This window comes from Solanum pennellii, chromosome 10, assembly GCF_001406875.1.
Source record: "Solanum pennellii chromosome 10, SPENNV200".
Lineage (NCBI taxonomy): Eukaryota > Viridiplantae > Streptophyta > Magnoliopsida > Solanales > Solanaceae > Solanum > Solanum pennellii.
In genome coordinates, this window is record NC_028646.1 from 37,358,693 (window position 1) to 37,376,651 (window position 17,959).

Below are 17,959 nucleotides of genomic sequence, written 5' to 3' on the forward strand. Positions count from 1 at the left end.
TATATATATATATATATATCACATGTGTTTTACTGCTTTATATATTGAGTTGTGTATGTATGAGTTGAGAAGAGCCAAGGTAAGAGTTTCTTTTTTTTACTCTTTTACAAGCTTAAGTTGTTGTTTATATTCCAACTCGCATACTCGTACATTTAATGTACTGATGCCAGTTGGCCTCCATCATCTTATAATGCTGACGCAGGTAACCAGGATCAACATCTACTGCCTTGTTCATCCAGTTTGAGCACTGAGAGTCAGTGGTGGATTCTTTGCATTTTGGAGGACTCTTTTATTGCTTTCTAGCCTTCTCATTTATAGAATTTTGTGGGATTTTCCCCAACATTCATGTTAGTACTATAGAGGCTTCATAGAACACATAGTAAGTCAGATAGTTCAGTTTGAGTCTCTCTTTATTTACAAATATTTTATCATGAGTCTTAAATGCCATTTTGGCCAAGTTATTTTATATTAAGTAATTCTTTTGAGAATGTTTTCTTGTTGTATGATGAGTTAAGTCTTCCGCTGAGTTAAGTAAGCAAGGCCAAGGGTTCGCTCAAGGTCAACAATGGTCATTGGGTGATGACCACATCTAGGGTTTAGGTTCAAGGGATGAAAAACTTGGTATCAGAACACAGAGTTCAGGATTCCTATTGAGTATGTGAAGTCGTGTCTGTAGAGTCCTACTCATTGGTTTGAAGCTTGCCACATCTATGATTAGGAGACGACAACATTTAGGAATTCCTCATTTCTTTTATATTCTTTTTCGTACGTTAGAGTTTATCCCCAAAAAGTTTCTCTCTAATTCGTGCTTGCGCGTATTTTAGATCATCATGCCTCTATGAGAGCAGCAAGAGGTCGTCATGCCAAAAGGAATGTTGAGGAGCCAGAGGTACATAATGCACCAAACATGCAACCTCAAGGCGAAGTCACCAATGCTAAGTTCCGTGAGGCTATCCCGATGTTAAGTCAAGCGGTGACTAACCAAGTCGGGAAATAAAGAGGAGCTCGACAAGAAGAGGCTGACACCTCGAGGATTCGTGAATTCTTGAGAATAAATCCTCCCAGTATCAACGGTTTTTGCACCACTGAGGATCCGGAGAATTTCGCTGAGGAGCTGAAGAAGGTTTTTGATGTGATGCATGTCATTGATGTTGGGAGAGTTGAACTAGATTGTCTAGGACTTGGTTCAATCAGTGGAAGGAGGGAATATATAAGGATGCACCACGTTCGATTTGGGCTTGCTTTGAAGAAGCTTTCTTGGGGCGTTTCTTCCCCCGAGAATTGAAAGAGGCAAAGGTACGAGATTTCCTTATATTGAAAAAGAACTCTTTGAGTGTGCACGAGTATATGTTGAATTTCAGCCAGCTGTCCTTCATGCTCCTAAAATGGTTGAGGATATGAGGAGCAAAATTAGCTTGTTTCTTTAAGGCTTGGGTCATGCTTCAAGCAAGGTGGGCAAAGCTGCAATGCTAATAGATGACATGGATATATCCAGGTTGATGGTTTATGTGCAGCAGGTTGAAGAGGAGAAGATGAGGAACGGACAAGAGTATATGAACAAGAAAGCCAAGACTGGGAATGTGTCTGGACATCAGAAAGGTGGTTCGAATCGACCATAATTCCAAATAACCTGCACAATCATCTACTAGTGCTTCTGCATGCAGAAATAGAGGCGAGTATAATGGCCAGAATTCGCAGAACTTCAAGGCTAGACCAACACAGTCCCAAGGTAGTGTGGCACAAGGAGGTAGTTGGGCTCATGCATGTAGTAGGTGTGGAAGGAACCACGTCAGTAAGTGTCATGAATGTCAGTCAGGTTGCTTCAAGTGCGTTCAAGAGGGTTACTTCATGAAAGAGTGTCTTAAGAACAAGCAGGGTGGTGGAAATTAGGGCTATAGAGCATAATCTTCATTAGCTGCTCCACCAGAAAGGGTTGCACCTAGAGGAGCTACTTTCGGCACTGGCGGAGGAGTAAATTGCATTTATACAATCACTAGCCACCAAGAGCAAGAGAACTTTCTGGATGTTGTGAAAAGAACACCATGGTTGACCTAGTGGAGTTAAACATGGTAGATTTTTATGTCATTCTAGGTATGGAATAGATGCATGCCTGTTATACATCAATAGATTATATAACTCGAGTTGTTAAGTTTCAAATTGCTAATGAGATACCCATAGAGTGAAGTAGTAGTTCAGCAGTGCCTAAGGGTCATTTTATTTTGTACCTTAAGGCGAGGAAGTTAGTTTCAAAGGGATGTATCTATCACTTAGTCAAAGTTAATGACTCAATTGCTGAGGTACCTTTGCTTCAGTCAATTTTGTATAGTAAAGGAGTTTCCAGAAGTTTTTCGTGATGATCAACCCAGATTCCCTCCAGAGAGAGAAATAGACTTCGCATAGACATAATTCCAAATACTTGTCCTATCTCTATTCGCCTATATAGAATGGCACCAACAGAGTTAACGGAGTTGAAAGAACACATGAAATACCTGTTAGATAAAGGTTCCATTCAACCAAGTGTCTCACTCTAAGTATCCTTTTCCAAGGATAGATGATCTCTTCGATCAACTTTAGGGTGCCACCTGTTTCTCGAAAATTGATGTAAGATCTAGCTACCATCAGTTAAAAGTTAGGGATTGTGACATTTCAAAGAAAACTTTTAGAACCAGATACGAGCATTATGAGTTTTTGGTTATGTCTTTTGGGTTGACCAATGCACCAGCAACGTTCATGGATCTTCTGAACAGAGTCATCAAGACTTATTTAGACATATTTGTTATGGGTCTTCATTAATGACATACTAATATATTCAAGGAATGAAGAAGATCGCTAGTCACCTCAGAATAGTACTTCAGACTTTGAAAGAAAAGGAGTTGTATGCCAAGTTCTACAAGTGTGAGTTTTGGCTTAAGTCTATAACATTCTTGGGCCACATAGTTTCTGATGATGGGACTAAAGTTTATACCCAAAAGATAAAAGCAATTCAGAGTTGGCCTAGAACCACGTCGCCAACTGATATTAGGAGTTTCTTGGGTTTGGCTGACTACTATAGCAGGTTTGTTGAGGGGTTTTCATATATCTCATCTCCTTTGACCAAGTTGACTCAGAAGACATTTAAGTTTCAATGGTCTGAAGCTTGTAAGAAAAGCTTTCAATAATTGAAAAAAGGTTGACTACTGGATCGATTTTGACCATACCAGAGGGTACTCAAGGTTTTGTTGTGTACTGTGATGCATCTAGAGTTAGGTTAGGCTGTGTGTTAATGCAGAATTGCAAAGTTATAGCTTATTCCTCCAGACAGTTGAAGGTTCATGGGAGGAATTACCCAACCCATGACTTGGAGTTGGTTGTTGTAGTATTCCCTTGAAGATATGACGTCACTACTTGTACGATATTCATGTTAATATATTCACTGATCACAAGAGCCTACAATATGCGTTCACCCAGAGGGAGCTCAATCTCAGACATAAGAGATGGTTAGAATTACTCAAATTATGACAAGAGTGTTCTTTACCACCCATTTAAGGTTAGTGTGGTTGTTAATGCTTTAAGCAGGTTATTCATGGGGAGTATCGCCCATGTTGAGGAAGAAAATAGAGAATTAGCCAAAGATGTGTCCAGACTCGCACACATGGGAGTCATACTTAATTCCACTGAATGAGGGATAGTGGTGACCAATGGGGATGAATCATCACTACTGTCAGAGGTGAAAGAAAATCAAGACCAAGACCCCATTTTGCTTTATATGAAGACGAATTTTCATAAGCAAAGAGCATTAGATTTTGAACAAGGGGAGATGGAGTGCTGAAGTATTAAGGTAGATTTTGTGTACCTAGGGTTGAGGGAATACAAGAGATCATGGACGAAGCTCATAGATCCAGATATTTCATCCATCCGGGTTCCACAAAGATGTACCGTTATTTGAGAGAGGTATATTGAAGGGAAGGTATGAATAAGGACATTACTGAGTTTGTTGCCAAGTTCCCAAATTTCTACAAGTGAAAGTAGAACACCAAAGACCTGGAGGGTTGGCTCAGAGTATAGAACTTCTGGAATGGAAGTGGGAGATGATTAATATGGACTTCATCATAGGCTTGCTAAGGTCTCGCAGTCAACATGATTCAATTTGGCTGATTGTCGATAGGATGATAAAGTCAGGCCACTTTTTTTCCGGTAAAGACTACTTATTCGACATAAGATTATGCAAAGTTATATATTCAAGAGGTTGTGAGACTTCATGGAGTACCAATGTCGATCATTTCAGATAGAGGTAGAAAATTTACTGCTCAGTTCTAGAAGTCTTTCTAGAAAGGTTTGAGTTCAAAGGTGAACTTAAGAACTGTTTTTCATCCTCAGATGGATGGGCAAGCAGAACGTACTATCCATACATTAGAAGACATGTTGAGGGTCTTATGTGATTGATTTCAAGAGGAAATGGGATGATCACCTACCTCTCATTTATTTTGCTTACAACAACATTTACCATTCAAATATTCAAATGGCTCCATATGAAGATATTTATGGGACAAGATGCATATCTCCTATTAGGTGGTTCGAAGTTGGTGAAGCAGGGTTAATAGGACCATATCTAGTTGACCAAGCCATGGAGAAGGTTAATCTGATTCAACAGAGATTGAAAACGTCACAGAGTTGTTGAAATTCCTACACAGATGTTAGGAGAAGGTCGTTGGAGTTTGAAGTAGATGATTGGGTATATCTGAAAGTTTCACCTATGAAGGGTGTTATGAGGTTTGGTTAGAAAGGGAAACTTAGTTCCCGGTATATTGAACCTTACAGAATATCCAAGAGAATTTGCAATGTAGCTTATGAGTTGGAGCTACCACAAGAGTTAGCAGCGGTTCATCCGGCATTTCATATATCCATGTTGAAGAAGTGCATAGGTGATCCTTAATTGATTGTACCAACTGAAAATATTGGGATTAAGAATAGCCTATCCAATGGGGAGATTCCGGTTCATATTTTAGACCGCCAAGTTCGCAAGTTGAGAACAAAGGAGGTTGCATCAGTCAAGGTCCTTTGGAGGAACCAATTCGTTGAAGAAGCGACTTGGGAAGCTAAAGATGATATGAAGAAGAAATATCAACGTATCTTTGAATCCGGAGAGAATTCATATCAAGGTACTAATTCTCTTCTTAGTATTTTATAATCCATTAGTAAGAATGTTGTTACTTGCTTTTGATTGATAAGTGTTCAACTTGAGGTTGTCATTCTTATCTTAGTGAAAGAAATCTCATCGGAGGAGGAATTTTCCTAAGGGGGAGATATTGTAACATCTGTAACTCGATTTAGCTAGGAATAAGCTAAAAATAAAAAATAATCACTTCTGAAAAGAAAGGGGAAAATCTGGTAATGTTCTAAGTTTAAGAAGTGAGTTATGGTCATTTTCAAACGACTATAACTTTGAGGTCAGGATGAGTTAGAGGTAGTTATTGATATGGTTGGAAATACATTGGAGATATATTTCCAATGCCAATAAGTTTGTGCATTTTCGATATCATATGAGGGAGACATCCGTATTAGAAGTTGGGCTGTTGAAGTGAGGAAAGTCAAATTCCAGATTTAAGTAAGGGCAAACTTGTCTTTTCACCATTTTTTTTCCTAATTCATCCAAAGGGTTTATTAGGGGTAAAAATAAGCCTTAATTTAGCTTTGAAAATCAATTCACGTTTAGGGCTTGAAGAAGAGAGAAGAAAAGAAGGAAAAGGGAGAAAGATAAAGGTTTCGCCAAAAACGCGAAGGAATTTCGAGTGGGATTCGTCGGGGGTGATTCCTATTAAGTTACATGAGATATTTTGTGTTGGGTTAATTCATCCGCACACCAATCTTATTTCAATTAAGTGGTTTTAGAATTATTTATACTATTAGAAGTGAATTCTTGATGAATCTTTTTGAATCCCTATTTGGCCAAGTTGCTTGAATGCCCATTGATGTTGATTCGTAGTTTTTGATGTTGTTTTCAAGTTATATATGTTGGGTATTGAAGGTATTGATGATTCTAAGGGTTTGGGAAAGAACTAGGGAGATTTAGGGGATTTAGCATTGAAAACTGAAGAGAGAAGTTCGTCAGCCACACCTAGGAAACACTAGGCACAGCGCACCCAATCTGCGTTAGAGGGCCTGGGGTGGTGCGCCTGCAGTGCGCCAGGATGAGACCTCAGACCAACTAGTCTGTACGGTGCACCCCGAACGCATTTGGATCAGCATTGTTCGCCTAGTTTTTCTAGTTTAGCCTTTTCAGTCCTTTTAATGTACTTTAACACCTTCCAATGATTCTAATTACTTCAAATGATTGCTAAACACCTAGAAATCATCAAAGAACTCAAATCATAACCTTTAATACATATTCCAATTCAAGGAAAGCTAAGATCAAAGGCAAATAAGTTAAGAGTCAAGTCTAAAGTTAAGAAGTTAGTCCAAAACAAACTTCTTAAAGGCTTTCAAGAGTCTTTAGTAAACGCTTTAACTTCGTTGTAAGGCTCAAGTTAAAGTAAAGAGTAAAAAGTTAAAGTCCTTCCATCAAAAGCAATATGAGGGAACTAAGTATTCCCTAAACGTTGAGTATAAACTAAAGTTTTCAAGTTGAGCAAAAAATAATGAGTTGAGCTCATTTCTCAAAGGTTATAAGGGAACTAAGTATTCCTTAAAAGATTATAAATGTTTTCACATTTAAGTTAAGAGGAAACTGGGATTTCCCAAAAGAGATTTGAATAAGAAAGGGGAACATCGATTCCAAGAGAGCTTCGTAAATCTAAGTGTTGAGCAATATTCTTAACCCAAAGAAAGGAAGTGGTTTTTAAAAGCATGAGCTAAAGTATATATTGGGAGTAGTATTGAGCAGTGATGTAAGGTTGAGAGTTCATATTAATTCAAGTCTCCCTCTAAATCATGTAGCCATCATGGGTGTTAACAGGTCATACTTTTTAGATTATCACGTAAGTTAAGCTAGTGGATCCACTACGTTAAGTAAGGTCCTATAATGATGGCAAGGAATAGGATGACCGTTGGCAGTGTGAGGTAAAATGTTGTACCATCACTTAGGCTCATAGTGATGGTTTTTTGTTAGAGAATCTCCCATGAAAGTTATAGTACTTTAAATGAGTAAATTTAAGCTCGTTATTGTTTTTATTTTGGATGAACTAAGATTGTTTCAGTTGAGTATCCATGAGTTGCGCAGAGTCAAGGTAAGTGTTTCTTTCTTATTCCTTTTCAAGCTTAACTTATTGTTTAGCATTCCAACTCGGATACTCGTGCATTCAATGTATTGATGTCAGTTAGCCTGCATCATCTTATAATGTAGACGCAGGTAACCAGGATCAACATTCAGCGCCTCGTTGATCCGTTTGAGCACTCAGAGTCCGCGGTGAACCTCCTTTTACGGAGGAATCTTTTATTTCTTTCTAGTATTTCCATTTATAGAATATTATGGGGTTTGTCCCAACATTCGCCTTAGTATTATATAGGCTTCATAGAACAGATAGTCAGTCAGATAGTTCAGTTTGAGTCTCCTCTTTATTTAAAGATATTTTATCATGAGACTTATGTGTCATTTTCGCCAAGCTATTTTATATTAAGTAATTCTTTTGAGAATGTTTTCTTGTTGTATGATGAGTTAAGTTTTCTGATGAGTTAAGTTAGTCACACCAAGAGTTCACTCAAGGCAAACAATGGTCATTGGGTGCCGTCCACGTCCAAGGTGTAGGCTCGGGGCGTGACAATTATTTTTTGATTTGAGATAATTACTCAAAACTCAGCTTAAAAGCTCTCTTGCAATCTATGTTCCCTTTTTCTAGATCAAAAACTGTTTTTGAAAATCTCAATTTCTTCTTATCTTAAATGTGAAATAAACTTCTTTGGGAATACTTAGTCCCCATATATTTTTAAAGAAAAAGACTTCAACTGTACTCTTTACTCTTTACGAGAACTCAAAACTTAAGTCTTTAAAATAAAGTTTAAGCATTTGCAAAAGACTTCTTAAAATGAGGTTCATGCCGAATTATGGACGTGCACGACTCAATGTAAGGTTTTCAATAATTATAGATAGTACTCAATACACAAGACATAGAACTTGAAGACTACTCCTCTCAAAGGTACGCAACTGATGGATCTACAAGAAAGTGGAGATTATGTCGTATTATGATCTTTAAATGTCACAAATTTATTTACCGACATTTATTTTACATTTGGATCAAATGTCGTAAATTTTAGTGTCGAGAATTTTTTTGACATTTAGGTAAATGTTGAAAAGAATTTGTGACATTTATTTGGTGACATTTTGGTAAATGTTGAAAAAAAATTCTTCATTTACTTTGCAACATATATGTAAATGTTTTTACGATTATTATGAAATTTATTTTTTGACATTTATTTGAATGTCGATAAGAAATATATGACATTTATTTTTGACATTTAGGTGAATGTCAGTATGAGATATGTGACATTTATTTTCGATATTTAGCTAAATGTCAGTATGAGATACATGATATTTATTTTTGACATTTAGGTAAATGTCGGTATTATATATGTATGACATTTATTTTCGATAATTAGATAAATGTTGATTTGTGATATATGACATTTATTTTTGACATTTATGTAAATGTCGATATGAAATATATGACATTTATTTTAGACATTTAAGTAAATGTCTATATGAGATATATGACTTTTTTTTTTGACATTTATGAAATGTCACTTACAATTTATGCCATTTAGACTAAGTGTTGGTAAAACAGATTTCAAGAAACTTACTTGTGACATTTATAAAATGTCACATTGAAATTTATGACACTTTAGTTAATGTCAACAAATGTTATTATTGAATGTCATCAAAATGTGACATTGCTAAATGTCATATTGATATTCTAATGTCACAATCAAATTTCTTAAACATCCCAGAAAAATCTACATATCGTTTCTCTCAAGACACAAATACATACAACCAATATGTGCATTCAAAATTATCTTCTTCAAGATAAGCAAGAAATATTATATAAAGCAAATATTTTATAATATTATAATAAAAGAACAAAATAGCAATATAATAAATTTTCTGTAAAAGTAAACAATATCAAAAGAAATTATCTTTTCTATCTGAAGTAAAATTGAGATCTAACTAAATGTAATAATCTCAACATAAAATCAACTAATTAAAACCTAATTCAAATGGAATTAAAATCTCCAGTAAATTTGCAATAAATCTTTATGAAATCACCAATCCAAAAGCGAGCATGTTAAAGTCGATACTTGAACTCAATTTCCTTAAAAATTCTGCACAAAAAATGCACATAAGAAACTTTATAACTACATAATAATAGAAATTAGATCCCTATTAACTAGAAGAATTTGGGATATCAAAAATGACTAATTGAATATTTTTTAAAAACACAAATATTAAAGAATTGATGCAAAAACAGTAATTATATACATGAAATTTTCCTCCTTTTGAAAGAAAAGAAAGATCTTGTATTTTTTTTCAAACATACACACATCTTTTTATTTGTGCCAACTATGATAATTTCAGTCTTCTTGATCATGTTAGCTTGAGAAAAAAAATTTTTATTATTTTGATACTTTACGAAATGCAAAACTTAACATTTCACTATGTACCAACTTTTCTAGAAGCATAATAAAAAAAGGAAGATACATGATTACTTCAATAAAACAAACATCTGGTGCTGGGACAAAGATACAAACATCTTATAATGCAACAAACAATGTGATAACATTAATATGCATTCACATTGTGTATGTTATTGTTTATTATGAGAACTCATCTTACAATAAGCTAAAAACTCCAACACACAGAATATATAGCACACAATAAACATACAAGACCTTAAGAGAAAAATTATTTTCTTTTCCAGAAGGAAATGACCCTAAAGGTAAGCTCACCCAATCCATGAATAAGTCAACATCCATAAATATATGTTCTTTTCTAGAATATAAATGAGGAAGGAAAAAGGGACAGTAGAGATTAAGATATAATGACTTCATATATATTATTGAAATGTGAAGGAGTAGTCACAAGGTAAAGCAGAAGTGTCGATGTTAAGCTTTAATTTCAACATCTAGTGTTGATATTAAAATTTAATTCTAACAACTAAATTCACAAACTAAACCACATTATTTATTTGAATTTTTTTAATGACTAAACAACTTTAACGCTAACTAGTTTTAACTTAATTCCAATAACTAAATCCACCAACTTAACTTCATTATTTATTTTAACTTATTTAAACAACTAAAGAACTTTACCTCTAACTAGTTTTGATTTAATTCTAACAACTAAATCCATCACTAAACCACAATATTTTAAATAATAAATCAAACTAGCTAGGGGTTAATTAAACTTCCTTTGAACTTATTTCGACAACTAAACAAGTCACAACTAAATTTAAAGTTAAGTGTCAACACTAAATGGATCAACTAGTGTTGGTACTTATGCTTAACAACCACATTATTCCTAAGTTAAAGCATTATATCAACATTAGATGCAAGAAAATCAATTTTGTCAAAAAATTAATTTTGTCGTCAATAGGATAAACTAGTATTGGTAAAATTATGCTTAACAAATACATTATTCCTAAATTAAAGCTTAATATCAACATTAGATGGACATAAATCGATCTTGAAATAAAATCAATTATATCATCAATAGGATCAACTAGTGTTGATACTTATGCTTAACAAACACATCATTTCAAAATTAGAGCTTAATATCAACACTAGATGGACACAAATCGATCTTGCAGAAAAATCGATTTTATCACCAATAGGATTAACTAGTGATGATACTTATGCTTAACAAACACATTATTCATAAATTAAAGATTAATATCAACACTAGATGGACACAATCCAATTTTGCGAGAAAATCAATTTTGTCCTCAATAGGATCAACTAGTGTTGGTACTTATGCTTAACAAACACATTATTTCTAAATTAAAGTTAAATATCAACACTAGATGGACACAAACGATCTCGCGGGAAGATCAATTTTGTCATCAGTAGGATTAACTAGTGGTGGTACTTATGCTTAACAAACACATTATTCATAAATTAAAGCTTAATATCAACACTAGATGGACAAAACTCGATTTTGCGAGAAAATCAATTTTGTCATCAATAGGATCAACCAGAGTTGGTACACTTATACTTAACAAACACATTATTCCTAAATTAAAGCTTAATATCACCATTAGATGGACACAAATCGATCTTGCGAGAAAAATAATTTTTGTATCAATAGGGATCAACTAGTGTAGGTACTTATGCTAAGCAAATATATTATTTCTAAATTAAAGATTCATATCAACACTAGATAGACACAAATCAATCTTGCAAGAAAATGGCCAAAGTGAACAATCACCAATGAATGAGGTCCCATTGAATCATTACCACCAAAGAAAACAATCGCCAATGTAAGCTGCACAGTTGCATCCTGGAAGAAGAAAAACACCACTTAAAGAAGTCAAAAGTTAGTATATAAGAGATGTTAGATGTCCTGATGAGATGTCTTTATAAAAAAAAATAAGCAGGTTTCTACAGGATATTCTCAATTCTTAAAATCTCTCCACAATGAATATTTAAGAAGATATTCATAATTTTCTAATAGCACTACAAGAAATCTGATATATTGTGGTGCCAAAAGTCGCTACAAAAGGCCAAAAAGTCGCTGCTAAACACATAATGATGACCTTATGGTCGTGACAAGTACTTCCATAACTAATGTTATTAGTGACGACAACTGTTGTCGCCATAAAAAGTGCATATATAGTGGCGACATAATCGCCTCTAAAGGTAAATAAATATCCGCGTGACATTTAAAGGCAACTTGTTTCCACCACTATAACTATTATAGTTTTAGTAGAAAGTAACTTCACCACAATAACTGAATATTAGTGACGACCTTAGTCTCCACAAATACCCTTTTTGTTTTGAAAAAAAAGAATATGCGGCCACAATATTTGTAATTATACTTGCACAAATGTATTACACAAGTGAACAACCTATTGAAAATAAAAGTGACAAAACTAGAGATGTTTCTCAAACAATGATACTGGAAACTGTTAGGATCGAAAATAAGCAGGTGTAAATGCGGAAGCTAGCAAAGCAAACCTCGAAAGACCACGAGTAAGAAGACAACGAGAAATATACCAAAAGACACAAAGATTTAACGTGGTTCGGTCAATCGACCTACGTCCACAAAGGAGATGAGCAATCCACTATAAATATGAGAGTACAAAATACATAGGGGAACAACCTCAACCAATTCACTCGGAATACATGGGAGGTTCACACAAGTGATAACGTATCAAGCTTGTGACCCATAAATTCTCCCCCTAACCAAAACTCTCAAAGCCCTTAAGACTACATTGTGAATGCTGATTAAGTTAGAAGGAACATGCCTCTATTTATAGAGTCCTAAACCTTTTCCTACAAGAAAAGGATTAGTCAATTCAAAACCTTTTCCTAAAAGGAAAACCTATTTATGGTAAGAAATTTAGGGCAAATAAAACCCAACAAATCTCCCCCTTGGCCTGAATTTCTGACAAAATAAATTTGTACACCTTCTTCACTTAATCTTCAACACTTGCTTCTCCTCGCCATAATCTCCTTTGCAAAATTTATGTCTCAACACAGAGAATCTCTCTGAAACAATTTCTCCAATAAAATCTTCAATACTGTCAAATACGTTGCGGCTAGAACTCCACCCTTCAAGATGAACACCTCTTTCTAACCTGGTTCAATCATCGATTATCGAACCACTGAACCTGACTTCATCATTGAATCTGGCTCTGATACCACTTGTTAGGATCGAAAATAAGCAGGTGTAAATGCGGAAGCTAGCAATGCCAACCTTGAAAGACCATGAGTAAGAAGACAATGAGAAATATACCAAAAGACACAAAGATTTAACGTGATTCGGTCAATCGACCTACGTCTACAAAGGAGATGAGCAATTTACTATAAATATGAGAGTACAAAATACAGAGGGAAACAACCTCAACCAAATTGACTCGGAATACATGGGAGGTTCACACAAGTGATAACGTATCAAGCTTGTGAACCACAAATTTTCCCTCTAACCAAAACTCTCAAAGCCCTTAAGACTACATTGTGAATGCTGATTAAGTTAGAAGGAACAAGCCTCTATTTATAGAGTCCTAAACCTTTTCCTACAAGAAAAGGATTAGTCAATCCAAAACCTTTTCCTACAAGGAAAACCTATTTATGGTAAGAAATTTAGGACAAATAAAACCTAACAGAAACTTTCATAACTCATAGCATAGAGTAATTGTGCATCCACATGAAAAGCACATAAAACATAAAAAAAAATGTTCCTTGCCTAAAATAAGTTTCACCTTAAATGTAAGTAATTAACAACCTCTTAGCCCCTCAGCATGTGTTACTCCTTTAAATTGTTCCATAAAAAGGCGCATACTTCGAGGAGAACAGTTAGTACCTACAAAAAAATTCAAGAACTACTACCAGACCATTCTTTTAAAACATGAATAACATATCTCCAACCATTCAAGGTACACCTGCTACTGCTTCCAACAACATTGCACGACAATCATATTTTTTCTACGATACAAATTAGAGATTACTATCGATGACGATAAGAAGGTATTTGATATAAAAGCAACTCAAGGATTAATGTTGTAGTGTCTGTGAAGCAATAACTTCAATAATATGTGAATCACTTCTTCTATACATATCAAATTATATGTTCATCCTAGTATACTAAGCACGGATCTCGCCTATTTTAGAAATGACAGTTGAAAGTACGAACACAACTATATTGATGGTACTCTATGCAATAAAAGGTGTATATCAAAGATTGAATGAAAGGGTAGCAGAGGAATTTGCATCATTTTGTTGGGTTAGATGATATCTGATTATAATTGCTATGTGTCTTCTTTAGGCTTAAATTTGCTTCTAATTGTGTACGTGTCATTTTAAGATGCAATTGAACACACATCTAGCTCTTAATTTTTTTTTACCAGTTTCATCTTATTCCAACCTATTTCTATCTTTAATCAGTTCATGAATTCATTGATTTTTTTTGTTTAGTTAGTGTTTCATAGGATTTCAAATTTTATACAATTTACTGAACTTGGTTATTCTCTATATTTTGCTATTTTTATTTTGCTTAGGGTCATCCATTTGTCAATCTGATCTATTATGTATATAATTGAATATTTAATGTTATTGATATTTGTAGCCCCCTAAGCTGCTTGATGGTATCCGTATAAGGTATTTAGTATAAGTTACCAACACAATGGCTGCATATGACTTACAATATAATGAATGAACTTCTATATGTAGCACTCGCTAAAATTTCAAACCAATCAAGAATTCATCATTCAAATCCCTAACAAGAAAACAAAAGTAAAAAGCATTTTCTGAATTTTCAGTGTTAATTCTTCCCATTCTGTTTTATAGTGTATTTTCAATTCCATCTTCAACTGAAAAATAGACAATTCCAAGATAACATAGAAAATTACAAAGCTTTGACAAGCTTTTTTTTCCTAGCATATTTAATATTCACAATCTGCTTTGGTACAAATATTTCTATGATTACTTGATTTGGTTATGTAGATCAATGTGTCGAAATCAACACGACTCTTTGGAATTGGAACCTTATCTTCACGGGGTACAACTCCTTTTTATTTATATGCAATAAAATTTGATTTTTTTTCCGCAGATTTCACTTCTATGTCTCAAGACATGTTATTTCACCCTGCTATGTTTGTCATTGTTGCTTAATTGTTTAGAAAATTCATGATATTAACAACTAGAGAAAAGCTAATGTGGAATATATTATTCAAAAAAAGAAAAATGTTATATTAAATGTTACTAATTTTTATCTTATTTTCTCGGGTGTTTGCATGGGAAACTTGAATTAATAACTAAAAACTATTATATGCATCTTCATACCACAAGAGCACAAATCAAGCTAAAGCATAGAAATCCTTTAGATTGGTTGTTGGAATTTGGAAGAACACAGTTATATTTTCCTGCACAGATTGTAAGGAACAAATTTATACTATACCTATGTATAGAAAATTCTGGACTATGGATAGTATACATTTTTATTTCAATCATAGGGTCAGCTACACATTTACTTACTCAATTACTTTTGAAAGAATTTTTTTTAAAGTGTTTGATATATTGACTCGTGCTTCACCGTCTAGCCTATGTACAAGTGGGAGTGAAAAGGGGACTAACATAACAATACAAATTGTACAACAAGCTAAGAACTGTATGTGTACTAAAAAGTTGTACTAATATACTTCGTAATTATGTATATGGAAAATCACTAAGATGTTCATCCATATTAATTATTACATTATATATTTGTGTATGTATTACATGTGTTTGTTACTCCATTAATTAACTTTTTCTCGGTTTCAATGTTGGTTCCAAAGGTTCACTGTGGAAGCTCTATCGACAAGTCAGTTTCCTCCATATTTTGAATTGAAATTAGGAGATGAGGAGAAACTTCCATGAATTTCCGAGATCCATGTTTGGGTTTGGCTCCCCCTGAATGGATCCCCCTGAATGGAATGCCTATCTTCTAGACAGTAGCATAATAGTCTCCCCCTTTGACATAATTAAACAGGTAAACAGAACAAACAGAGCAGTCTAGATATAATAAGGATAACCAATAGGAAGGCTATGCACCTTCAATATACAGTCAAGGTTAAACAGGGACATAACCCTGCATAAGAAGTCCATAACAAAAAGCAAAAGAGGATGGTCACCAACAGATTAGCGCTTGGAACCCCAAAAGTACTTCAGAGAGTTAATGACTCTCTCACTGAAGGAGTTGTAAGAGCGTCCACATTCCTGGAGAGACTGGAGTAGGAGTTCTAAACTGAGATGGCCAGTTCGTTGTTGGAAGAGTCGACTCCCCCTTTCAGTAAATCGACTAGCCGGATAAGTTTGTTGACAGTAGCAATACCCTCCTGCTTAATACCTGTCATTGAAATACGAAGCTCACCGATATCTGTGCTGGTATCCTTCTGGAGGCGAAATATCTTTTCAACGGCATCATGAAGAGTCTCCAGTCTTAAAAAATGTCAAGGTTTTACATATGCAGAAAAACTGATTGCCGAATGAAGAATTATCATAATGGAATCCTCATCTCAACATTAAATGATACAAACTAGTTCTTGATTTCACAGAGGAAACCAAAATTTGAACAACCCATTTTAAACAAAAGAAACAGATTGTTTTGCCTGCTTCAAAATATCAAATTCAATTCCAAAAAACATGCTAAACAAGACCTAATATTTATGTTGAAACCTCTTAGAAGATTAATATTAGATATAGACAAATCATTGATGTACTCTATTCCTTCCTTTGTCTCATGATGGATTATTGTCATTTCCACAGTAAGATAAGCTACATATTAACATATTTTTCCTTTAAACAAACTCAAAAAATATGATGTAATTACAATAGCTACAGCTACAAGAATATGAGTGATCACCAATGACTATCAAGCTAAACATTGACAATGACACTTGTTTAAATAACAACAAAGAGATGTGGAAACAAACTTAAAAAAACATAAGCATTTGAAATATATTTTACACATGGTAAAATCTTTAACAAACAATCACCCATAATACTCAACTTTATAAGAGTAAAATATAAGCACAAGTAAAACTTTTATGTTTTAAAATGCAGATTTAATAAGAAAAGAAAAATTGCAATGTTTTTTTAACGGCAAGTTGGCCTTCTTAAGAGCTAGAACAATATTGTCTTAGAAGTGAGAATTTCAAATTTAAGAACAATTAAATCAACTTCATTTTAAAAACATCTTGAATAAATTTCCAGACGACCTTGTTAAGAGCCTGTTTGGCTCAGCTTAAAAGCTGGTCAAACTGACTTAGAGCCTGTTTGGCTCAGCTTAAAAGCTGGTCAAACTGACTTAAAAGCTGGTTTTTGACTTATTTAGTTGTTTGGCAATACTCAAAATAACTTATTTTAAGTTAAAGAAAACTTTTTTTAAACCAAAAGTTAAAAGCTGGGGTAGGGGTGCTTTTTTTTTTCCAGCTTATAAGCTGTTAAGTTGACCACATTTTTACCTTTTTGCCCTTAATATTTTTATACAATCTCCAAATTACCCACATAACCCTAACATCTCTTTCTTCTATTTTTCCCTTTTCACGTGTGGATGATAAACAATTACTATTACTAATGAATGAAAATAAAATAAATCTTAAATCTTTCAAGTGATCTATTCAAATTATATATTATTAAAATATAAAATAAGTTGCACATATAACTTAAATAAAAATTTATATTCCTCTTATAAATAATTTGTGATAATAAAGAAATATGTGAATGATAGACAATTATTATTACCTATGGATGAAACTAAAATAAAATCTTAAATCGTTCTTTAATCTATTCAAATTATATATCTTTAAAATCTATAATAAGTTTATATTCCTCTTATAAATAATTTGTGATGAGAAAGAAATATGTGAATGATAGCAAAATATAATTATTTATGGCTGTAAAATATAAATTAATTAACTTTTATTATGTTAACAGCTTTTAAGGGTATTTCAGACATTTTGATTTAAAAAGCTGTTTATCAGCACTTATTTGCCAAACACATCAACAACTTTTTTTTTAACTTCAGCACTTTTATCCAAACGCATAACTGCTTATTTTAAAAATAAGTTTCAGCACTTTCAAAAGTACTTTTTTAAAGCTGCTTTTATTAAGCCCATCCAAACGGGCCCTTAAAAGCTGGTTTTTGACTTATTTAGCTGTTTGACAATACTAAAAAATAACTTATTTTTGAGTTAAAAAAAACTTATTTTAAGCCAAAAGTTAAAAGCTGGGGTAGGGGTGCTTCTTTTTTTTTAGCTTATAAGCTGTTTTAAGTTGACCACATTTTTACCTTTTTGCC

At 33.7% G+C, this 17,959-nt stretch overlaps 1 long non-coding RNA gene across 1 annotated transcript in view; it reads right to left on the minus strand.

Moving 5' to 3' along the window:
- Positions 1–15,343: 15,343 nt before the first annotated feature.
- Positions 15,344–17,959, minus strand: part of LOC107002604 — an 11,703-nt gene continuing 9,087 nt past the window's right edge. The window contains exon 3 of the long non-coding RNA XR_001454532.2: positions 15,344–16,098. This is a non-coding gene — a long non-coding RNA (uncharacterized LOC107002604). The remainder of the gene's footprint in view (positions 16,099–17,959) is intronic.